General features: G+C 43.0%; 1 protein-coding gene across 4 annotated transcripts in view; it reads right to left on the bottom strand.

Moving 5' to 3' along the window:
- The window catches only part of DNAJC6 (DnaJ heat shock protein family (Hsp40) member C6), a 148446-nt gene that overhangs the window by 50187 nt on the left and 72694 nt on the right, over nucleotides 1–25565 (bottom strand). The window contains exon 2 of one of the 4 annotated variants that reach the window (XM_037143752.2): nucleotides 19511–19571. The exons of the other annotated variants lie outside the window; for them this stretch is intronic. The gene's annotated coding sequence lies outside the window, so the exon portion shown is untranslated. The remainder of the gene's footprint in view (nucleotides 1–19510; nucleotides 19572–25565) is intronic. 4 annotated transcript variants of the gene reach the window in all.

The raw sequence follows: 25565 nt of genomic DNA, 5'->3' as shown, positions 1-25565 counted from the left end.
GAAGATGTGCACAACAAGGATAGAATCTGGCCTGGAATTCCCACTACAGCACTCGTGAACTCTTGACTTTTGAGAGTTCAGAATCACAAGTATTGAGTAGAGGTGAACCTCTTTATGGCTCTGGAGTCTCCCTTTCCTATCTTGAAGTGAACTGGTATGCTATGTGTTATCTGTACAACTACTATTCAAGTCTGGTGGTACTGGTTTTTGAAATACTGAACTACTGCAGGACTATTTGCCACGTAGAGTGTGAACTATTAAAACTACCAGTCACTTAATGACATTGCACCGCAGTGGCCCTAGACATGGACAGGTCTGGCAGCTGCTCAACAGACCAAGGGGGCAGAGAGCTGGGCATGTGCAGCACCCACCAACAGCTCCCAAGGAACTCAGCACTGCAGACACAGACCACTGAGCAGGTGGTGCCAGTGAGTCAGGTGATAAGGGTCCAAACCCCGTGAAGACCTGGCATCCAAGTGCATCACAGTCCTGACAAGTCGACGCATGCTCAGTCCTTCTTCACCTGGAATAAGGTGCCGGGGCCCTTAAAGACAATCAGTCTAATGGGGAAGTTGATTGAAGGACTTGATGCCATTTCATGTCAAAGCATGACTCGGAAATGGGCATCATTTAGCTAACGACAAGGACGCTTTAAAAAAATGTCCAAAATCAACAAAAGTACTGAAAATTAAAGTAAGTCTTTTGTTCTATAAATGTTATCACCTGGTAAGCAGTTACAAATGCATGTGTATATTTGTTTAGAGAATAAAATGGAGCTGTACTTTACATTATATACTTATATATTTATTTACATTATCATATCAATTATAAAATATTTTATTATCACTACTGATACCATCAAATCAGTGTGTACAGTATTTCCACACCCATTTTTCACAATCTTAGTGGAAGGATCAGCCCCAGCTTAGTGGCTATGGAAGAATCAGACATTCAAGGACTCAAAAAATATAAAAACAGGAATAAATTAGATGATGCCCTAAGTCCCCTCCAGTTCTAAAAACCTCTGACACAATCATCATTGTAAAAAGGCCATCTGTTGAACGTGTACTCCAGACTATACACTCTGCTAAGCAGTTTTCAGAAACTATGAAATTAGACCCTCAGAACTAAGCACAGTGGCAGGCAGGCATCCCACTGAGGAAACTGAGGCTTTGGTGAACTGCAGTAACTAACAATCACAGGAGAATGAGCTTGGACCTACGTTTGGCTGAACCACAAGCCTCTCCCTTTATCCACCTCCCCATCCTGTGTTCTTTCATGAGGGACTTTGTTCTTCATGCCCCCATTTTCCCACCTCACTTTGTGCCTCCAACCTGGGATTCAGAAGAATCTGACTTGTGTTAGAATTATTTGTGAATGAGTGTGCCCCCACCCACTACCCCACTGTCTCTGGCTTTTTAATAGCAGGGACCATGTTTCATGCTTCTTCAGACCCGTCTAAAATCTTAACGGAGTACCCGGTAATCACTCAATAAATATACGCAAAACTGGGCTGCTATAGAATACAAGAATCGGAAAGAAGATGGCAGGGGTGGCCAGGTACACCAAACAGGTAAACCTTGGCAGAGACCTGGTCTTTGCTTAACTGGCAAATATAATCAAATGCTTTCCAAGTCTCCTCACATATCTCTGAATTTCTGATTCCAGCCCTGTATCTTCTAGCACCCACAAAGCTTGCCTGCTTAAGAGATAGGGACTTCATGAAACCCTACAATAGTTTTATTGTATAGAAGACTAATATTCAATGAGCAGATCAGGGAGAAATTTTTACCTTCAGACAGACAACAGGAGCTGATTAAGTAATCATTACTAACTTCTCTTCCCCCAAAGAATCCAAGATGTAAAAAAAAGAGAGAGAATAAAAAATGCAGTCAAAGTGAAGACCACATCAAGATTAAAACTGACTCTGTGTAGAATAAAGGCAGGGCACAGGGCCACTAGCAGGCTGTCAGTGCTAGGGAAGTTCCAGCTAAGTGAATGCAAAATATTGTCATGGGTCATTGGAATCAGGCCAGAGTTGCCGATCCAAACTCTAGCCAATATAAACTCTCATATAAAACATATATGGATATTGCTTAATATGATTCAACAAATATTTTAAGCGTTTACAGTAAGTCAGGAAAACATTTCTATGTAAGAGATAGTTATGTCAAACACTCCATCATTATGAATAAATCCAATCAAATCTACTTAAGGAGATCAGAAGCCCCAAAGGAACTCTAAAGAAATAGAATGGGTTCTGCCCACCACATGTCAGGAAGTGAGGGACCATCAAAATTTTTTTCTCCTCAGTCTAACCAAAAGGTCAGGTCTTAAACTGCATTAAATGGACTATGACTTTCCCTCTAATTACTAGTGTCATTGTCTGGAACAGAGAAAACATCCTCATTGTTATCTGACCCTGTCCATGATGGAGGACGGTGATAACAAAGGGCCCATGGCCTGCTTAAGGAATATTGCAAAGAAAAAAAATGAATCAGAAATCTTCTTTCCAACATTTCATTCAGTTCCATTTACTAGAAAGAGGGGGCACAACAGAGGCCTCAAAGAGTGACAGAGAGAATAACAGTCCTCCCAAATAATCCTCAGACACATAGAATTTTAAGAAAACAATGTCTGTTATCCAATTAAGCTCTAAGAGATGTTCCTCAACCCCGTCTCCTTCCAATGAGACTCTCTTCTCTTAGCTCCTCCTAGGAAGAAATTCTGGAGCTATCAATGCAGGCAGACTTCTTCGAGAAAGATCCAATCACTACTCTCCATAGGACAGAAACCGTCAGCATCAATGTACATATACCATATACTACATATAACCCACACATATGCTACACATACACCAAAGGAGCCTTACCGCATGCTAAATGCTATGCAAGAATGTACAGTATTCACACAATAAAACTAAAAGACAGTTTTGCTCTTATTTTTTAGATAAGGAAGCTGTGTCTCAAAGAGGCAGACTAGCTAGGACATAGCTAAGTATGATGCCATGCATTTTCCATTTGCTCAGCTACGGTCAGATACAGATGATCACAGCAGCGCAAGTCCTGCTTGACCCGTGAGAGGAAGCTGTACACATGTATAACATTTCACTACTTAATGGGCATCAGAAATGGGCCTCAAATGGACACACCAGGAAGGTAAAATGACTTTCCCCAATTATTGCTGATTAATGTTTTTACAAAACAGATATAATGCCCTGCCTGGTATGGCTCAGTTGGTTGGGTGTCATCCCACAAACTGAAAGGTCGCTAGGTCAATTCCCCATCAGGGCACATGCCTGGGTTGCAGGATTGGTCCCCAGGCAGGGAATGTGTGAAAGGCAGCTGATCAATGTTTCTTTCTCACATAAATATCTCTCTCCCTCTCTTTCTCCCTCCTTTCCCCTCTATCTAAAAATAAACAAAACGAATTTTTAATAAAATAAAAACAGCTTTATTGACACATGAAATTGACATAAAAGAAATTGCGCATATTTAGAATGCAAATATTTGATCATTTCTGACATATATACCTGTGGGTATACACACGCAAACACATCTCTTTAAAGCCTGTGTCCCTCTCTGTATCCCTGAATAGGGTGCCCAGACTGGGAGAAGATAAGACAAACACAGTGATCGCCACAAAATGCCATCCTTGACCCTACAGAGCTATTTACTTTGCCACGGCCGTTCTCTACAAAGCTCTGTGCTGTGCTAAGAAACAGAAACTGTGCTTACTTATTTTAGACAAGTCAGAGCGAAAACTCCACGCATAACGATATATCACAGAGCTCAAGGGAGGGATCAAGCAGTAAGCAATAAAGAATACTGGGATCTTCAAGCTGTAAGTGCAGTTGTGCCTGTCAGCAAGTGTGTGTGTGTGTGTGTGTGTGTGTGTGTGTGTGAGAGAGAGAGAGAGAGAGAGAGAGAGAGAGATTGTGAGGTTGAGGGGAGGGGAATGAAAGGAGATACAATACAGAGATATCAATTCTGGTTTCTACTTTAACAGTTTTATTTATTTTTAGAGAGAGGGAAAGGGAGAGAGAAAAAGAGGGAAACATCAGTGTGTGGTTGCCTCTCAGGTGGCCCCCACTGAGGCTCTGGCCCACAACCCAGGCATGTGCCCTGACTGGGAATCGAACCAGTGACCCTTTGGTTCATAGCCTACTGAGCTCAACCCACTGAGCTACACCAGCCAGGGTTGGTTTCTACTTTAACAAAAGCTTTCATTCAGATGTATATACCTATATTAATAAATGTTATATTTTATTTATTTTTGTTATATTTTGTTACGTATCATATATACTATAAACTTTATTCTGTCATGGTATAAATATATAATACAGAGGTCATTCATATTCAATATGGAAAATCTGGGCACATCTAAAGACATATTTCAAGATCATTCTAGAAAAAAAGCAAGTGACTTAGAAAAGAGGATGGGATTGGGGATGAAGGGAGAAAAAAAGAAAATCTAGACTAAAACCAGAGGGTGGCCGTGTGCAGTGTAAAGACCACGAGGTAGTATGATTACCACAGCTCTGTGCACTCGAGGGTCACTAAAACCAAAGGAAAAGAAATTGGAACAGAGAAGAAACTAAAACGAGAGAACAAAGGTAACCACCGTTAGCATGTTAGAGAAGTGTATATCCTTGCATTTTAGTTCTGTGTTTTTCTGTATATTGTAAACCCCAAGAAAGAAGACACCTAAAGGGCTCCTGGGGGCTAACCGGACTCAAATTTGAAAAAACAGAGCCCAGCAGCCATTTCCACACAGAGGCCTCTCACACACGGCACTGCAGGAAGAAGCCTGCCCCGAACTGCCCACCTGCAGTGTGTTTCCGACATCTGAGCCAGCCCCTATAAAGGAGCCCCTGGAATTCTGTAGGACTAAGGCTTTCCCCATCCACAGAAGCTGTGCAGTTCTAACCAGCCAGAGCAACTCTACTCTGACCAATCAGGACAGCGCCTGTTGGGCCAAACCAGTGAGGATTTGGAGTCCTCATCTGCATGAGGACAAAACAACCAAGAGATCAGGGACAGGGAATTCTGTCTGTATAATCCAGCTCCCTCTGGCTCTAAAAGTGTACTTTCCCTTTCCACCGAAAAACTGAAAACTGTTTTCCAGGCTAGGCTGAAGAGCTGAAATATGGAAGATGTTTTATTGGATCAGAGTAGAGTAGATCAACACAGCACAAAGCAAAGCAGGCCAGCAGGGAGCAGAGCAAAACAGACCATCAAGGAGCAGAGCAGAGCTATCTAGCCAGAGAGGGGCCTGGGCCCAGAGCCGCCAGGCCCCCAAAGTCACCTCACAGCCGTGCAGCATCACGATTGAGCAGCTTTTCACTGAACATAGCTTCCTCCTTCACGGAACACCAACTTGGGGCTTCCTGGTGGTGCTGAATTGTTGCAAACAACCATCTGTTGACAATGTGCACATACGTATATTTTCTGTATATACATACACAGAAATAATAGCATATTATATATACTTTTGTACCTGCTGTTTTTCCCACTTAGTACCAAAAAGTGTTTTTCTTTTTTTAAAAAATATTTTTTTAATTTATTTTTCGAGAGAGGGGAAGGGAAGGAGAAAGAGTGGGAGAGAAATATCAATGTATGGTTGCCTCTTATGTGTCCCCTGTGGGAACTGGCCTGCAACCCAGGCATGTGCCCTGACTGGGAATCGAACCGCGATACTCTGGTTCACAGGCCCGCGCTCAATCCACTGAGCTACACCAGCCAGGGCTGAAAAGTATTTTTAAAGTCATTAATATTTTTTCTCTAACATCTCTCATAGGGCTGTGACATACTAGTAACTAGTTTCCTTTGCAAGGACTCACCAAGTATTATTATACATATACAGGCATATAAAGTGGACAGGAATTTAGAGGAGCTTCTTTCCAGCTTGAGGAGACGGATGCAGGTGACTGGATAGAGGAAAGAGAAAAGCTTCATGAAAGAGGTGGCATTTAAATTGCAGTTCGGGCAGAAATAAGTTACAGGTCATTTTAAACTAAGGGGGGAGGGCAAGCACAGGTCAAGAGACCACCAAGTCAAGCACAGGCATAAACAGGGAAAGGAGCCTACCTGAGCACCAGTTAGAGTCGTACCAGGGACCAGGCTAGAACACTGAGATTTGGACATCACTGTGTCCACTCAACAGATGAGGAAGGAGGGGACTCAGATGATAAGTTATTTGTCTAGGGCACCACACTGCAAGTTGAGTACCATGCTGTTTCCTGAGGGAACCAGGAAGAGGTAGAAGGTGCGTTAGAGAGAAAGAGAGGCAAGACTGAGAAGGTGAGTGGTCCTCAGATCCCAGAACGATTGAGGGTCAAGCTAAAGAGTAAGAACTTTTCCCTGCTCTCAGTAAACCGCTTGTGGGGTTGGTTGTCACACTGACATGACAAATGACAAAAATGGTTATCAAGAGACTTCCAAGAAGCTATTCACAGAGCAGATTAATATTGTCTCAGGCAAGTGGAATTTCCCAGGAAGAGTACACCCTTTAGGGCACATTTCAAAAGCCAGAGCTCCATCTCAGCGCACCTGAAGGAAATTTCAAGGCAGTACCTTCAGTATCTATTTATCAGATACATGCATTAGTAGGAACCCCCGACAGGCGGTCTGTGAATAAGCTGTGCCAAGCATTAAAATGCTCAATGAGGCAAAGCAAACTCAAACTGAGGACATGTGTAATGCTAACTAAACAGAGAATGCAGAAACACTCTGAAGGGGAATCCTGGGACAAACAAAAACAAAACAAAAGAAAAAGAAAAACCCACAGCAAGCATTTGGAGGAAAAGCTGCTACCTAAGTGCAAAAAGAACCTGTAACTCCTCAGCTCCACTGGTCTCCAGGACAAGTCTGGTGTGGACTTGGGTTGTAGAGACATTCTCATAGAGGTCTGACCACTGCCTTCTCAAGGGGGAAAACCACTGAGAAAATTCAATCAAAGCCAACAATGGGGGTTGGCGGGGCTAGAGAATACCCAAGTCTGGCAGACTGTGCTAAACCTCAAGGGCATACCCTTCCCTGCTGGGGAGCAGACTGGTTCATAGCCTCTCTTCAAAACCCTGCCACTCAAAAAATGACCCTCCATGTGCTACTTGTGCCAAAAGCCTCAACTCAACAATAAAAACTCCTGGAGAACCAGAAAAAGAGAAGAAGCATTTGGCACCAGCATGATAAGGGTGAAAGAACAGAAGCTTTGCAAATAAGCACACCTGGATTTATGGCACTGGCCCTTCCTTACTACCTTTGTAACAGTGTAATCGCTCTGAGTCTCAGCTTTCTCCATTGTAACACAGGCAGAGTATCTTCCTTCTAGAACGTGGTGAGGTTTAAAAGACACAATGACAGAGAAGCATGTGCCATCTGAAAGGCAATCATAAGTAGTATCAGCCTATGCATGCCTACCTTATTCCCATATGGGAAAGTAAAGGAGATCCTATGGGCAAAACATCCATGAGAAAAGGAAAGAAGCAGGCACGTGGGGAAGGTCTGCGTCTAGGAACCGCCATGTTCTTCCACTGACTCAGTGGAAAGGCCACCTACTATCTATAACCTTATGCAAAGAGAAGACTATGATACCTTCCTCGTAGGATCATCACAAAGATTAACTCCACCATCTGTAAGAGCATACTGTCTGCTACATTCTCAACTTAGAAAGTGGTAGCTTGAGGTGGAGGTGCATGTGGTGTCACCTGAATTACGTAAAACACTGCTCACAATGGATCACCAACAGGGACTCTCAAATGCTTTCCCTGCCTGGAGATTTTTCAAAATAGGGGGATTGCGACTGCACAGATGAGACAGCCAAGAAATGGTTCTCAGAGGGAAATCCTCACAGTGCTACTTGAGGCAGGCTTCCCAAGCAAAGAAAGGGAGTCCCTTCCCGGTTTCCATGTTAACTCACTGCTCAGGCTGTCTTTCTGGCTTAATTATGCTCCAATAACTCTGACAAGACTGGCTATACATCATGACAGTGGAAATCCTAAAATAAAAGCAAGATTGATGTTATGACCTCAAACTGGGCATGGGGGCCCACTAATTGCAAATCATGGACTTAATTGAATCTTGGGCATGGCACTGCCAGCTGGATTAAATTTCTTCACCCGCATGAAAAATGATGGTAATACACCAATAACAAAGAAGCCAAACATTAGCTGTTGCTGAGGAGACAGGTAATTGGTTATTTCCCTGGCATACTAGCTACCCAACTCTCAGAAGAGTCTGAAGTCATGCTTTGGAGAGCCCTTCACCATCATTTCAGATCTCTCCTGTCCTCCACATGCTCAAGGGTTCTTCATAAACTCTCTGCACCTCAGTTTTGAGGTAGTAACTGTTAAGTTTTTTATACATACATATATATATATACACACACACACACACACATATATATATATATAAAATATAGGCTATTGTATATCCTATATACAATATATAAAACAATTTTAATACATTCAACTGAAATATATATATATTTATATGAACATATATATAAATACTCAAGAAATGTGCCATAAGAAGTAGCCGTATCATCATCTCATCTTCAGCATCACCCACTACCATAAGGAGCCAGAAGGGGGGGAACAGGAAAGAGCTGTGGCTTCTCTTCTGCAGACTGCAGAAAGGCATCACAGACAAACAGCACAGACAAATCACTGCACAGCCAGAGACTCCCTGAGTTCAAGGCAGTTTCTGCCTCTGCTTGGCATCTGGCAGATAAAGATTCTATGCCTCTTCTCGTTCCCGTAGTCTGATCTGTGCGGATCCACCTGCTCTTGGGACAGAGATCTGCAGGCAGGAATCCCCACCCAGCACAGAGAGATGGGTGTAAGTCTCCACTGGAGGAGGAAAGAGGGGATGTTGCGATGGTGACCAATTTGTCTAAGGCACTGCTCACAGAGGGTACTGGCACCTGGATAGCATGCAGTTTCCTCAGAGAATTGGGAGAATGGAGAGAGTGTGTCATGTGTTAGAGAGGGAGGGAAGGGAGATTAGAAAATCCCAAAAGGCTTGAAGTTCAAACTGACTCTGAAAAGTATACAGAGTTTTTAGAATTATGGGGAGGGGTGTGGGAATGCTTTTCCTGGAAGCTGCAATAAGACAAAATTAATTGAGAATGAGCATGAAGAGCTTAGTGAGAACAGAGACAGGGCTTGATTTATACCGTACCATGGTATCTGTACCATGCACCAAGCAGGACACCGACCAGGGTAAACAGTCCAAAATAGAACACTGAACTAAAGTGAATTAAATGTTAAAAACCATGAGCTCCATTTCGGCCTTAAACCAATTACAGTTGCATTGAAATGTTGCAAGGTAATGATGGTGGTAGCTATCATTTATTAATCATCTTCTGATTACTGGAAACTGGGACTATGAACTTTATATCCATTATCTCATTTAATGCTCACAATCATGTTGCCAAGTTAAGTTCTATTATCCCCTTTCCTCAGATGCGCAAACTGAGGACCCGAGGGGCAAATACGGACACAGAGCCAGGGCTCTTCCCCAGGTCTGTCTCATTCCAAAGCCTGTGTTCTTCTCATGACATTTTCCTGCTACACTCGCACTAGTTAAAAGCTTCGACCATGAAGGGAAACAGTCGAACCAGAAAGCACTGCTGGATAATAGATTCCCAGATCCCGATCAGGTTCTGCTCTGTACATGATCCGAGTATGTGTTTAAGACCAGACACTAAGGAGAGAAAAACTGCTAACCAGCAGGTGCTCGGAAGGCACAACGGGAAGAAAGTGGCCTTCTGAAACTGTAACAGGCAGCTAAGGAAAGCCAAGGCCTAGCTATGCTCACAGTCCCTCGTGTGGACTTGGCCACACAAAGGGCTGTTGGCAGCAGCTTAAGATGCTCTTTGCTCATGTGTGGAATCTGAAAAAGCCAAACCAGAGAGTAAAATGGTGATAACCAGGTTCTGGAGTGTGAGGGGGTAGGAAATATGTTTAAGGGTCCAAACTTGCAATGAGCGGTAAATAAATCCTAGAGACCCAATGTACAATATAGTTATTATAGACAATAATTATAATAATCAAGCTTGAATAATAAAACTTGCTAAGAGACTAGATCTTAATTATTCAATCCACAAAAAAAGAAACTATAATTATGTGACATGCTAGAAGTGCTAAGTATTGCTGTAATGGCAATCACACCACAATATATAAATGTATCAAATCAACATGTTGTACACCTTAGATTTACATAACATATGTCATATGTGTGTGTGTATATATATATATATTTTTTAAGATGTTCTTTCTTAAATTAGAAATTAGAGAGGGAGGGAAGGGAGATTAGAAAATCCCAAAAGGCTTGAAGTTCAAACTGACTCTGAAAAGTATACAGAGTTTTTAGAATTATGGGGAGGGGTGTGGGAATGGAAATTAGCCTCTTGAAATTAGCCTCTTCCTGCTGCCCAATGCCATCCGCCCTGTAGGCACACACTGTCTTCAGGGTCGGCAGCCGCTGCTCTGACTTTGATTCTCACGTCCACCAGCCACGTGCGGAACCATTTCACTGATGGCAGCAAAGCACAGGAGAAGGGGTGGGCAAGAGCTCGAACCAGCCTGTGAATGAGCTCTCCATCTTCCCTGCAGAAACCATTCTACGGACTTTGCAGACCTGCCCATTGTCAAATCCCTTTAAGGTATAAAATCATATTAGTGCTGACAAAGCCAGGGTCACGGCCTTCTTTGACGAGGCTATGTATGACAGAGCTGATAAGACATTAGCACTGTCTGGTCTCCCTTGGTGCCTTTTAGATCCCAGATAACAAGATCAGAGCTCCTAGGCTCTGAGATTTCAAAGGTGGGCATGACCACAGAAAGGTCTTGGTAAAGGAGGGACAGCACGAGAGGCTGAAAGAGGCTGAAAGCACCTTCCTTCACGAGTAACGTATCCTCTGCAAAACCCGAAGAATGGTGAGAGTGGGCTAGCAGACGCATTTTACAGATTTGGTTTCCTCCTTTCTTTCTTTAAACTTAAATTATTTTATTGTTGTTCAATTACAGTCGTCTGCATTTTCCCCCCACCCCATCCAAACCCACCTACCTCTTTTGCTTCCACTCTCCCCCCTGGTTTTGTCTATGTGTCCTTTATAGTAGTTCCTGAAAACTCCTCCCCCCACTGTCCCCCCCACCCCTGGCTATTGTTAGATTGTTCTTAATTTCAATGTCTCTGGTTATATTTTGTTTGCTTTTTTCTTTTCTTGATTATGTTGCAGTTAAAGGTGAGATCATATGGTATTTGTCCCTTACCACCTGGCTTATTTCACTCAGCATAATGCTTTCCAGTTCCATCCCTGCTGTCGCAAAGGGTATAAGCTCCTCCTTTCTCTCTGCTGTGTAGAATTCCATTCTGTAAATGTACCATAGTTTTTTTCCTCAGAGAAAAAAAAAATGGAACTGCCTTTTAACCCAACAATTACACAACTGGGATTATACCCTAAGAGTCCTGAAACACCAGTCCAAAAGAACCTATGCACCCCAAGGTTCACAGCAGCACAATTTACAACAGCCAAGTGCTGGAAGCAACCTAAATGCCCATCAGCAAATGAATGGATCAAAAAACTATGGTTTCCCTCTTTAAAAGGAGGAAACAGGGTTTCAGCTGGCTCATACAGAACCTTTGTACAGACTGAAAAGGGCACTCTGGCCCTTTGGTATCTGATCTCAGTCCACACTCAACCTCTCAAACACGCCAGTCTGTGTGTAGCATAACTGGACAAGCAAATTGCAGTAGTTCTGGGAGAAATTAATTTTCACTGGGCTCCCCTATGTGTCAGGTCCAAGCAAGATGCTTCACATGTATCACTTCATGTCACCCTTACAAGGACCCTGCAAAAAAGGCTAAGTTGGTCCCACTTTACAGATGCCACAATGAGGCTCAGAGATTACATAACCTGACCAACTAAGAAGCCCAGCAAGCAGTAGTAGAAGAGGTTCCCAGGATTCAATGCTAAGTCTGACTCCAGAATGCAGAGGTGCCAAGACCTCAGATCAAAATACCTTGGGATGCTGTTAAAAATGCAGAGTACATATTTTTTCTGAATCAGAATATCTGAGAGTGGGGCCCAAAGTCTGCATCTTTCATCACCCCTCAGGTGCTTCTGATAAACATGGAAATGTTGATATAGGGTGCAGCGGGGGGGGGGGGTGGCAAAAAAGATTTGGAATGATGTCCAGAATTCAAAATATATAGGAATTTTGGAGAGACATATAGGATGTCCTCACCCTCCCCCCTCCAGGGGGAAGGGACAAATGGAGCAGGGCCATTGAGAGCTGTTTTGCATAGCAACGGTTTTGCAGCTAACCTCTGGAATGACTATTTAACATATCTATAACCTTTAACTGGTTTCATACATATGTTAAATAGCTGTGGCCAAGTTCTGAGCCAGGGAGAAGGGAGTGGCTGGGACCCAGGATGGAACTAGGGGCTGCACTCCTGAGGGAGAGTGCCTGCATCCGGGAGAGAGAGAGGTGCCTGCAAGAGAGCTTGGAAAAGACAGGCTCCAGGACATGAGGGGAGAACTGCCCAGGTGAAAGGGAAAACCACGCAGCTTTGCCAGAATGGAGATCCCTGCAGCCAGGTGAAGAAGAAAGCCACATGCTTTTTTGGTGGAGTGCGAACCCCTGCAGCTTTGGTAGAAGAGGCCCACGCGGCTTTGGGATGCCTCCTTTGGCCGTGTGGCTTGGAAAGCAAGAGAGACTTTGACTGGAACTGGGTACAAAGAACTCTTTGCCAGTGGACCACGAGAGGGTACCACAGTACTTTGGATTAAGTAGAGAGAGATCCTTCCTGCATGGTGACACAGCTGACGGTGCCAGTGGCCTGCAACACAGACGTGTGCTCTTTTCCTGATTTACGGTACCTGGAGTTGGGACAGTGGGAGAAGGGAGCTGTGTGGGTGTAGGTGTATACCATAAAGGACTTTGATATTTTAGTGGAGGCGTTAGGCCTGAATAGCATTAAATAAACATTTGTTTCCTTTTCACAAATCTCTAGCATTGAGAGATGTCTTTCCAATCAGCGGCGGACAGAAGAGCTCAGTAGATATTACTATACCGTCCTTGGGAGGGGCCCCTGCTATGTAGCAATATTTGGCATCCCTAGGTGGGCCAGATATTGCCCCCTCCCTCGGACCTCTTGTTCAGTAACAGTGTAACAACACAGACCCGACCCTATGCCGCACTTCCTCACTGAGAATAAGTGATCTTAAGTGAAGGTAGGTGAGGGTTGGGGAGAGGGGGAGGGAGGAGCTACCGTTTACGGAGCACTTTTTACCTGGCAGGTGTTTCACGTATGCGTTCATATTTAATCCTTAAAACAACCAGAGAGTAAAATGGCGAATATCATGTAAAAGATATCATGATGGCCATTTTACAAAGGAGGAAATTGAGGCTCAAGAAAGTTAAATACTTCTAAAAAGGTCACATTTCTAAAAATTAGCAGGTCAGAACATGAACCAGGTCTGCCTGGCTCTAAATCCTATGCCCCTTCACTAAATCCTATGCCCCTAATTTCACATTTGACAGAGAGAAGAGCAGAGGTTGCAGTGTGATCGTCAATAGCATGTGCATGGGCGGATGGCCTTGAAATACCTAGGAGACCTAACCCGATCTAACCGGGCAGCACAAATGGCTATGCCCTGGGGGCACCCAACTCTGGGCAGCAGCCACCGTCACTGTGCTCTTCATGGAAGTGGGGGCAGCACGAGTGCCTCTCCCCCTTGCACTTCCTCACTGCTGCCCACTGCCTCCCGGGCATGAGCCCGGGCATTAGGGAATTTCCATGATCTGACCCATGAGAGAAACCAAAGAAGTTTATGTTCCAAATACCTGTGTGCCCTTAAGTAGCTGGCTTTCTCTCTCTGGGCCAAGTCTCTTCGTCTATAAAATGAGAAGGTGGCATTAGCTATTCCCCAAGGTCTCTCGATACCAGGTGACTCATGAATCTCAGACTATAAAACGTGAGCTAAACTTTGATGTATGCAATTTGCTACAGGGCAAGGTATGGGGAGGAGTCTCCCCAAAAGGACATGACATTTTAAGTGACACTAAGGGTGGCAGCAGTCAAACAAAAGCATTCGAGTCCCCATTAAGGCTTCTGCTTTCTATTTCTGTCTGTGAAGCCCTGCTGAGGGGCTGGTATATAACGGGCTGGTCAGCTGCAAACTTGTTCTGTCCTCTTTCACTGACCTGGGCATCACTCTCAAATTGAATGACCACTCCCCACTCACCAGTTGCCCATTTTTATAACCTTTAACATCTGCATCTTGCCTTTTTAACTCAAAGTGTGCTCCCAAAAGGCAAGCTGGGAGGGTTAGATAACACTGCACACATGGTGCAGAGTGCAGAGCTGTAGACACTGATAGTAAGAGCATCCCAGTATTCTGCTACTAAAAACAGCGAATGCCCTGGCTGCAGTGGGTCAGTTGGTTTCAGCATTGTCCTATAAACTGCAAGTCATGGGTTTGATTTCTGGTCAGGACACATGTCTAGGTTGCAGGTTCGGTCCCCTGTTGGGGCACATTCGAGAGGCAACCAATCGATGTTTGTCTCACACTGATGTTACTCTCCCTCTGTCTCTCCCTCCCTTCCCCTCTCTCTGAAACCAAAAAGTGTGTCCTTGGGTGAGGATAAAAATAAAAACAAAAATAATTTTAAAAATAAATAAATAATAAAATTAACAATCAGCTAACATTTGAGTGCCTACTATGTGCCAGGCATTGTTTTAAATGCTTTACAACCCTACAAAGAATATATTATGACTAGCTTATATTTTGTAGATGTGGAAACACAAATAGAGAGGTTTCCTCACTTTCTAAGGTCACGGAGTTAATAAAGGCACTGTGGAGAGTCTCTCACACCTCTTGTTAAATGACTACACCAGGAGAAAACAGCTGGGGCTGTGTGCCTTTGGCATCAGACCTGGGTCAAAACTCCAGCTCAACAATTCACTAGCTGTTTCTTCAGACAAGCTGCTTCAACCTTTCTGTGCCTCAATTTCTCCATCTTCAAAATGGACTGACAGCATCTACCTGTGGCAGAAGCTGAAGACCACAGATAAACATCTATGAAAGAACCTAGTGTTGTACCTGGCCTAGTCATTTACTGATGGATGCGCTGAACTGCTACTCAGTTACAGGCTCTGCGCTAGGTGGTAGCAACACAGAAGAAAGCACTGTCCCAGCCCTCAAACTGCTCATAGTCCACTGACTGGACAAGCATAATGAAAAAATATATACCACTCGGGAAGGGCCATGTTATTATGCACCGGATATCACTGCAACACAGAGAAGAGCACCCGAGGGCAAGGCAAGCTGGACAGAGTCTGCGAGGAGGAGTGAGGCTGACCGAGACGGATGATGCCCGAGGGCACTCGGGGCCAGGGGGTTCCACTCCATTCGCTGATTGAGCCATACCCCAGGGTACTGATCTTAACCCTAGTCTCAAACCACACACTCACTTTTGGGAAATATTATCTGTGCTCCCTTCAAATTTTATCCAGAACCTAAAATGTGTGTAGAACTCCTGCTTCTCTAAGATGGAATGGATGGACATGGGGGGGGGGGTGGCATATAAAATTACCAATGAGACATAGAGGCAAAGACAGGAGCTGGATTTCTTCTAATACAACTTATTTTACAGTGCTGAACTTGGAACTATGTAAATACGCTACATAACTACAAACACAACTTGAAAAGCAACCCCTACAAACTGAGAGGCAAATGAATCCAGCTAAGTATCAAACTGATGATATAGCCACACTAAGGAATTATCTCAAGTGACTTTGAGGCACAAAGTAACCATCTTAAACAGAAATATGCCCTGGCTGGCGTAGTTCAGTGGATTGAGTGTGGGCCTGCGAACCAAAGGACCACAGTTTGATTCCAGTCAGGGCACATGCCTGGATTGCAGGCCAGTTCCCAGCAGGGGATGCACGAGAGGCAACCATATATTGATATTTCTTTCCCTGTCTCCTTCCCTTTCCCTCTAAAGATAAATAAATAAAATCTTTTTTAAAAATTAAAAACAACAACAACAACTATATGCAGACCAAAAAACACAACCAACCCTACAACCTTAAACTGTTTTAGTGCTAGTTTTGGTACTGATATTCTGTGGCTGTGTATTATGGCACAAGCAAACCAGTAGCTACATTGGTGTAACTAAAAACCAGGATTCTTGCATTGGAGGAAGGGGCTATAGATATGAGATAGTGGTGTAAAAGATTGATGAAATAAGTTTTTTAAAAAGTTCCTGAATATGAGTTGGAAGTATCATTATAAATCCATGAGGTATTTGTCTTTTTTAAAAAATTTGCTTCTAATTCTATCCACTGAAAAGGGCCAGTTTTCTCCCAGATAGAAAGCTGGGCAGAGACCCTTGTCCCTTTCTGAGCCCACCCCAATAAAGCCATAGAGCCCCAGGTGAGTGCCATATCTGAAACACTATTAACCTGGCCGACACCGTAGGTCCTGCCCTGGAGATCCCCTGAGGCTCTGTCTCACCCAACTTGGGGCTCCACCCAAATTGTTAACTGTGACTTTTCCATATGAATGGCAGGTCTTGGCTTATGCTTCACAACTTCCTAAATCCTATCAAACAAGAAACTGCCGGCCTCAGTGATGCCTGAGCACCCATACTACTTACTAAGTGGACTCAGACCTGGCTCTAGCAGAATCCAGACTAGATTCACAGTTTGGCTTTGCTGGGAATCTCCAAACTGAGCACAAGTAGCACACATCTCGGATTGCTTTATAGCTCATGCAGGATGGCCCATGGCAGAGCACAGATGGGGGCTGACCTTGGCCTGCACCGCCTGGGAAATCCCAGAGCCTGCATACCCAGTGGACAGATACAGACCACATCAGAGCACCCTACCACCATGTCTCTACACAGTGGATCCTCCAAAGAGGACCAAGGTTGGTGGTCAGTGGTCACAGCCAGTCCTTGCAGCTGACTGGTTGGGATAAATCTCTCTCACTGATCTGTCAACGGCAATCAAGGCTCAACTATAAGAGGATGGTATACTCAGCCCACACAGAGGGCACTGCTTGAGTACCCAGCTTGGGTGATAGGGGAGGTTGTGCCACTAAACCCCACAGGACACCTGCTATATTAGGCCATGATACCAAGACAAGAAGTCATGGCAGCTCTACCTAATACATAAAAACAAACACAAAGAGGCTGCCAAAACAAAAGACAAAGAAACACAGCCCAAATGAAAGAACGGATCAAAACTCCACACAAAGAACTAAACAAAATGAAAAGAAGCAATCTATAAGATGCAGTGGTTATAGGATGCTCAAGGAACTTAGTGAAGACCTTACCAGCATAGAACAGATCCAGTCAGAAACAAAGGATACACTAATTAAAATAATGAACAATTTATAGGAAAACAACAGTATAGTGGATGAGGCCAAGAATAAAATCAATGATACAGAACATAAGGAAGCAAAAACAACAACAACAACAACAATCAGAACAAGAAGAAGAAAAAAGAATCCGAAAAAACAAGGATAGTGTAAGCAGCCTGTGGGACAACTTCAAAAGGTCCAACATTTACATCATGGGGGTGCTGGAAAGAGAAGAGGAAGAGCAAGAAATTTGAAATCCATTTGAAAAAATAATGACAGAAAACCTCCCCAATTTGGTGAAGGAAATAGACATGCAAGTCCACGAAGCACAGAGAACCCCAAACAAGATGGATGCAAAGAGGCCCACACCAAGACACATCATAATTAAAACACCAAAGGTTAAAGAGAGAATCTTAAATCCAGCAAGAGAAAAGCATTTAGTTACCTACAGAGGCATCCCCAGAAGACTGTCAGCTGATTTCTCAAAAGAAACTTTGCAGCCTAGAAGGGATTGGCAAGAAATATTCCAAGTCATGAAAAGCAGGGACCTACAGCCAAGATTGTTCTACCCAGCAAAGATATCGCTTAGAATTGAAGGACAGATAATGTGCATCCCAGACAAGAAAAACTAAAAGAGTTCATCATCACCAAAACATTATTACATGAAATGTTAAAGGGACTTATTTAGGAAGAAGATAAAAATTATAAGCAATAAAATGGCAATAAATACATATCTATCAACAACTGAATCTAACAAACTAAGCCAAAAAGAACAGAAACATAATCATGGATACGGAGAGCATTTTGATGGCTGCCAAATGGGAGGGGGTATCAAGGAATGTGAAGAGGTGAGGGGATTAAGAAGCACAAATAGGTAGTTTCGAACAGACAAGGGGAGGTAAAGCACAGAATATGCATGACCCATGGAGACAAACAATGGTTTGGGGATGGCCTAAGGAAGTTGGGGCAAAGGGGAAAAATCAGGGCAACTGTAATAGCATAATCAATAAAAAATAAATTAAAAAAGAAAAGAAAACTGCTGTCTGTGTCTATGAGTTCTTTGGGTCCTGGGTTTTTTGCTCAATCCCTTCACTTTATTCACCCAGCCCTGCAACACCTCTCCCTTCTCACAACTGTCAATCTGTCTGTATCTATAAGCCTGGTTCTATTTCATATGTTAGTTTATTTTATGTTTATCTCTGATGTTTTTCCCCTGGTAAGGGGAAAGAATCAACTCTTTTCCTGCCTTTGCAACTCCTAATAAAATAATGAAATTAGGCAGTGATCGCAAAAGCAGAACATGCACCATGCTCCCTCCATGGAAATACAAAACACGATCTACAAAGCAGTCTTGCAAAAATCTAATCTGAACCTAAATCTGATCAAGCCTCCAGATCTAACTGCCAGGCAACACAGGGGACAGAGAGAAGTAAGTTAAGTGCCACCACAGGCATTGCCTTCAGCAAATCCAGATGCTGGGGGTCTTTATAGTGCAAGTAACCTGATTTTCAACCAAGAAATTGCACGGGGACAAAAAAGAGATGAAAGGGAAACTTTAAAAGATAAAGAGAATTAAGAAACATTACCCATTGCCAATGCATGAACATGATTCAGATCCTTGTTCAAACAAACTGTAATCAGAGAAAATTAAGGCTCCCAGTTAAAAGACTTGGGAAGTTTTGAACAAGGTGGACATTTCATTACTTAAAGGAACTACTATTAATATTCTAGATGTGATGAGAATATTGTAATAATGTTTTTAAAAGGAAACCTTGCATTGTAGAGACACACTGAACATTTAAGAATAAATTAGTATTTTATCTGGGATTTACTTCACAATAATCCAGAGAGGCAGGTACAGATGAAATGTCATTGGTCATGAGTAGAAAATTGTTGAAGCTAGGTGACAGAGACATAGGTTTCTGCTTTCTATTTATGCTGTTTCTCCCTCATACATATGTGTGTGTATTTGAAATTAGAAAGCTACATATATTGGCATAGTATACAAATGATATATCATACTATATAACATATAGATTTTATGTACACACAGGGATACATATAATCCACCTTTTCTCACTACCTATAGTACTTCCAGCCATAGATCTAAGTCACCATCATTTCTCACCTGAATTACTGCAGTAGCCACTTAACTGGTGTCTTCACCTCCACCCTTGTCTCCCTGCAATCTGTCAGATAGAGAGCAACAAAAGTGTTCTTTTAAGAAATAAGGCAAATCATGTTACTCTTCTGCTTAAAATGGCTTCCCATCCCACTTGAGTAAAAATCAAAATTCTTATCATGGCCTACAAGGCTCCAGAAGAGTTGTGCTCTGCATGCCTCTGCAGCCTTATCTCCTGCCTCTCCTTCCCTGTCTCCCCTCAACAGCCACAGCACTCCTGTACTCAGTGCATTCCCGCCCCAGGGCCTTGGCACTCACCATCCCACTCTTCCCCAGATCCCCACATGGCTGGTTTTCTCTCAGACTTTCTACACAAGTCTGCTTAAATGTTTCTTTCTCAGAGAGGCTTTCTAGATCATCCTATATAAAGTAGCTCCCCCCACCCCTGCATCTCCTTATTCTACTTTATTTTTCTTCATGATATTTTTGAAAACTGAATTTTATTCTGTCTCCACCTACTAGAAAAGGAGCTCTGTGAAAGGACAGATATGGTTTGTTGTGGCACTGCTCTTTCCAAAGTGTCTGGCTCAATAAATATGGTTGATTTTGACCTTGAATCCTGAGCTATGAAGTAGTCAGTGACACCTCACAGAGTGCTGAGCGAAGAGTGGTGGGGTAGGTAGGAACCAGTTATGCAATGTGTGCATGCTCCTTTAAGATACTCAAATTTTACCTTGAAGGTCATAGGGAGCCTCAAGCTATACAGAACGGGCCTTCGGATTTCAGTTATAGTCATTCTTACCACTTTCACTACCATATTAAAAGCAGCACAGGTATTTTTGGCGTTTATATGGATACACATTAGAAGGTCTATCCCCTTCTAATTTGAAGAAGCTGAACCACTACACTTCTGGTTAGCCACTTAACACAGTTGTTTCCTTCTGCATTAGAATAAAATGTCCCCGCATAAAGAGATATGAACATACACAAAAGGCAATTATTTGCCCACAAAATTCTTTGAATAACCACCCCCCCCAAAGCATTAGCAACTTGGGGTGGGAGTGGCTACTAGGAAAGAATCTGGTACCCGGGTGGCAAGAAAGGTTTTATGACAGAGGAGGCTGGGGCAAGAATGGGTGATACAAAGAAATCTGAGCACCACCTGTCCCCTCCTGCAGTTCGTACAGGCGAACACCAAATCCACTCCACCTTTCTCCCACCCACTGCTAGTTGGCACCTTAGTTCAGGCCACTTGCACCTCCAGTCTCCTAACTGTCCTGCAAACTGATCTTACTGCCAGCCTAGCGCCCTTCTCTTCTACTCCAAAGGGATGTTGCTCAAGTGAACACGTCATCTGATCATTCTCCTTCTTAGAAACTTTCAGGGACTCCAGGTAACTGGGTTTTCAAAGCCTTGAATCAGCTGGGGGCTGCTTACCTCTACAGCCTCACCTCCCGTGTGCCTCCCCGTCCTCAAGCTCTTTGTTCCCGTCGGGAAGAACCACAGGCAGTTCTCCCAGCAGCCCCGGTTCCTGCTTTCTCGAGAACTTTGCACGTGCACTCAGGTTCCTAGGTTTCCTGAGCTGTCTGGAGGATCTGTGTTGCCTTCCCTCCAGCAGCAATTCTCCATGTGTTACATTCTGTGCCTTATCCTAAGGAAAGCCATTCTACAAGGCCTCATATTATTTACCATCTTGCCAGAGGCTGTCAGTTTAAGGGTTTTTTTGTAATTTATGTTCTCCTGGCTCTTGTGTTGAACGTGAATACATCTTATACTTGCAGTGTTCATGTCTGCCTGCAAAATCTTGCAAAGTATAATCTCTTGGGAGTCTTCTTTTTATTTTGATACAGTTTTGTCATGGCCCTCTCCCAAAGCAGGGGTAGTGGAATTTACCTAACAACAAAACTGCCATCTTGTCCTCAATGAGCTCGTCCAAGAGATAAAAAACTATGTCTTCAAAAGAATTTCTTATGAGTGAATCAGATAGACATGGTTGAAGCCTATGTTACTTTGTGAAATAGATTTTTTATTTATTTCTATTCATATCTACGCTTCTTTTTAAATTTTATTTTTTCCATTACAGCTGACGTACAGTTTCAGGTGTACAACACAGCGATTATACATTTATATAATTTATGAAGTAATTACTTCATCAGCCTGCTACCCCATCTAACACCACGCATAACTGTTACAATGTTACTGACTATATTCCCTATGCTGCACTGCACATCCCGTCACTACTTTGGTAACTGGAAATTTGTACTTCTACACTTCACCTTTTTCATCCATCTACCAGCCTCTGCCCGTCTGGCAACCATCAAAATGTTCTCTGGGTCTACAAGTGTGTTTCTCTTTTATTTGTTCATTTATTTTGTTTTTTAAATTCCACATATAGGCGCTGACTGGTGTGGCTCAGTGGAGTGAGCACCGGCCTGTGAACCCAAAGGTTGCCAGTTCAATTCCCAGTCAGGGCACATGCCTGGGCTGCGGACCAGGTCCCCCGCAGGGATCCCGTGAGAGGCAGCCACACAGAGGTGTTTCTCTCTCTCTCTCTCTCCCTCCCTTCCCCTCTCTAAAAGTAAATAAATAAAAATTTTTCAAATAAGTTACTTAATTCCACATATATGTAAAATCATACACTATTTGTCTTTCTCTGTCTAACTTCTTTCACCTAACAAAATACCCTCTAGGTCCATATCCATTGCTGGATATGGTAAGATTTCATTCCTTTTTATGATTGAGTAATATGCCACTATATATATGAGCCACACCTTTTTCTTCTTCCTTTTTTTAATCCTCACCTGAGGACTTGATTATTGATTCTAGAGAGGTGGGGGGGGAAGCAGAGAGAGAGGGAGGGAAACACTGATGTGAGAGAGAAACACCGATCAGTTGCCTCTCACACAGGCCCCAACTGGGGACCAAACCCGCAACCTAGGCCTGTGCCCTGACTGGGAATCAAACCCACCACCTTTCAGTTTATGGGATGACACTCCAACTGAGCCACACCGGCCAGAGCCCACACCTTCTTTACTCATTCATCTATCAGTGGACACTTGGGTTGCTCCCATAACCAGTTATCTTGGTTATTGCAGATAAGGCTGCAATGAACCTAGGGCTGCATATATCTTTTCAACTTAGTGCTTTGTATTTCTGTAGATAAGTACCCAGAAGCAGAATTGCTAGGCCGTACAGTAGGTCTATTTTCAATTTTTTAAGGAATCCCACGCTGTTTTCTATAGTGGCTGCATCATCCATGCTTCTTCTTTAAAAAGGTCATGCAAACAACCTAAAATCCTTGAGAATGATTCTCCAGGCTCTGCATTCCATCCGATACAACCGAACACAAGGTTATGTTAAAGAGTAAAGCTTGAGGGAAAGTCAAATAGTCTTGAGGAATTCTGGACCCAGGGATATTATAGAAAGCATGTAGGGTTAGTGTGCAACAGAATTTGCAGTTATTTCCTTAAAATGTTTAAAACAATACCCAATCTATAAGGCATTGTCCTAAAGATGGCACTGGTGTTTTTTAAGATTTTAAAGCTGCTGTGTTTTTCAGGAGTTATAACTGTACGCACAACCACATCTGGGGTGGAGCCCTAATTCTGTCACCTGCTGGCTTTGCTGTGGCCTTGGGCAAGTCACTTAGCCCTCTTAAGCCTCAGTCTCCTCAATCATAAAATGAAGATAATTAAACTCATACAGCAGTTGTGAAGTGAAGTGATGTTATGGAAGTGCTCTATAATCTAAAAATAAGGCACTGAAGGTTTGTGTTCGTGGTCAATGCTAAAGAGCAATGCAATTAGAAGATAAGCTCTTCCTAGGACTTCAGTTCTCTACCTAAGAGCCCATTTATTTCACCAAGCTGTTATTTTTATTTTTATTGGAAGTACATCAAAAGATCTCTGCTGAGCCTGGGCAAATAAGGAATAAGCCCGGAATGTACTATCAAATCCCCACAATTAATTAGTGGATTTGTGTTCTTTTGCTTGCTTTTTAAAAAAAGAACATCTTGGTATGTGTGTTATAAACTTTAAAATGAATGGCTGAATTAACATCAGATTAAGAACCCAGGTGCCCAAACGGGAACCATGTGCAAATCTGCCAGTGACTGATGGGCTGCTGCCAGGTGCTGCACATCTGTGGGGCTCCAGTCACTATAAATAAAAGAATCTGCCATTGTTCTCAGAGCAGCTCAGCCGCTCTGCCCACAGAACAGCCTTTGAGCAGCCTCCAATTTTCTATCAATTCCAGGTTTGAGGCTGATATAATCATCTGATTTCTATCCCTTTAAGTGCTTAAATAAATTTTAAGAGGAAAGGGTAAGCTGAATATTTTTATAAACCACTGCTGATATCAAAAACATTGCTCCTTTCTTAGTTTCAAAGTCCCTGGGGTATTACAAAAGAATTCTGAAAGGAACATCATCAATATGACCACTTTCAAAGGTGAGTTTAGTAAAGCAAAAGATAACAATGATTCATCAAGGACATTGTTGCTCTTTCTTCCAAATATACCTAAGAAAGGGAGAATTTGACAAGCAGGAAGGTGTCACTGAGGCTTGTCCAAAAATAACCCCTAATTCTCCACTGGGCATGGGGTGGGGGCACCACTCACAATGAGTCCTGCCACCCCTTCTGGAACAAACAGACGCTAAGATACATAAGGCTCCAGCCTGATACTTCTTGCCTGTTTTCCATTTTCCCCAATGAGGGCATTTGCTTTTGTTAGAAAACCTCTATTATTCCTTCTATGAGAAACCTCTTTCAGGCTCTTTTCATGATTGATTTGTTCTCATTCTCCCAAATGCCCTACTGTAAATGCTACCTATTCTGAAAGGTGTCCCCTCACCACCCCACAAACAAATAATTTGCCAAGTATTTGTTATTCTGAAATACCCTGTGGTCAATATATCCTGATTTGGGGTTGGGAAAGGGACTTGATCGTAGAGATATGGTCTTCTCACAGAATGCCATATGGTTAATATTTGTAATGTATAACCCATTCATCATACTTATAAGAGGGAGAAAAAAACCGAAATGTTAAAAAGCAAGGCTATCATTAAATCAGGGTCGAGAAAGATCTGTGATCAATCAGAGCCTACGGTCTCTAATCAGGCACAGCAAGGCTGGCAGACCCAGGCCTGGCACCAAGTCTAAGGACATCCTGAGAGACTCCGGAACACGAGGAAACAGAGTTCAGGCCCAGGGAAATAATGAACATGAGGCGGTGGGCAAACTCAGATTTCCAGTTTGGCATCAGACTAACGTGGAGTCAAATCTCAACTCTGCCATGTGTAATAAGTCCTTTGATGTCTCCACGCCTGTTTCCTCGTGCAAAAGAAAATACCCCGAGGAGCACGGCTGACAGCAAGGTGTGGCTCAAGGACAACAGCCTTTCCTAGTTTAGTCACCATACATTTTTTTCTGATCTGAGCTCAGAGTTAGCAAACAGGATGTAAGATCCAGCCCTTCAACTTGGGGCTCATAACCTATTAAAAACAACACTTCCTGCTCAGGTTATATTTAAAAGTGTCTGATTATTACATGACATGAGAGTGCTTTATAAAGTGTTAATGAGCAACTTGTAATGAACCATAGAAATGATCCCTGAAAGTATAGTCTTAGCAACTTGGATTTGTATGACATCAAAGTAGAGAAGGCAATGACAGGACATGAGGGCACCCAGATAAATGAGTGGCAGTGTCATCATGAATTTGCTATGTGACCTTGGGGAAGTTACTTCATCTCTCTGGAAAACATGATCTGTAAAACTAGGGATTAATAATAGTACCTGTCACCTAGGATTCTTCTGAGAATTAAATAAGATAATGCATATTAAAATGCGTATTAAATATGTAATGCACGAGAGTTCCAATCAAGATGGAGGTGTAGGTAGACATGCTTCACTTCCTCACACAACCAAAAGAAGGATAACAACCAATTTAAAAACAAAAAACAACCAGAACTGCCAGAAAATCAAATTTCATGGAACTCCGACAACCAAAGAGTTAAGAAAGAACCACTCATCCAGAACAGTAGGAGGGGCGGGGATGGGAAGC

The sequence above is a fragment of the Artibeus jamaicensis genome, unplaced genomic scaffold (assembly GCF_021234435.1).
Source record: "Artibeus jamaicensis isolate MK-2021 breed Jamaican fruit bat unplaced genomic scaffold, CSHL_Jam_final scaffold_1019, whole genome shotgun sequence".
Taxonomy (NCBI): Eukaryota; Metazoa; Chordata; class Mammalia; order Chiroptera; family Phyllostomidae; genus Artibeus; species Artibeus jamaicensis.
This window is presented reverse-complemented; position numbering and strand designations above follow the sequence as displayed.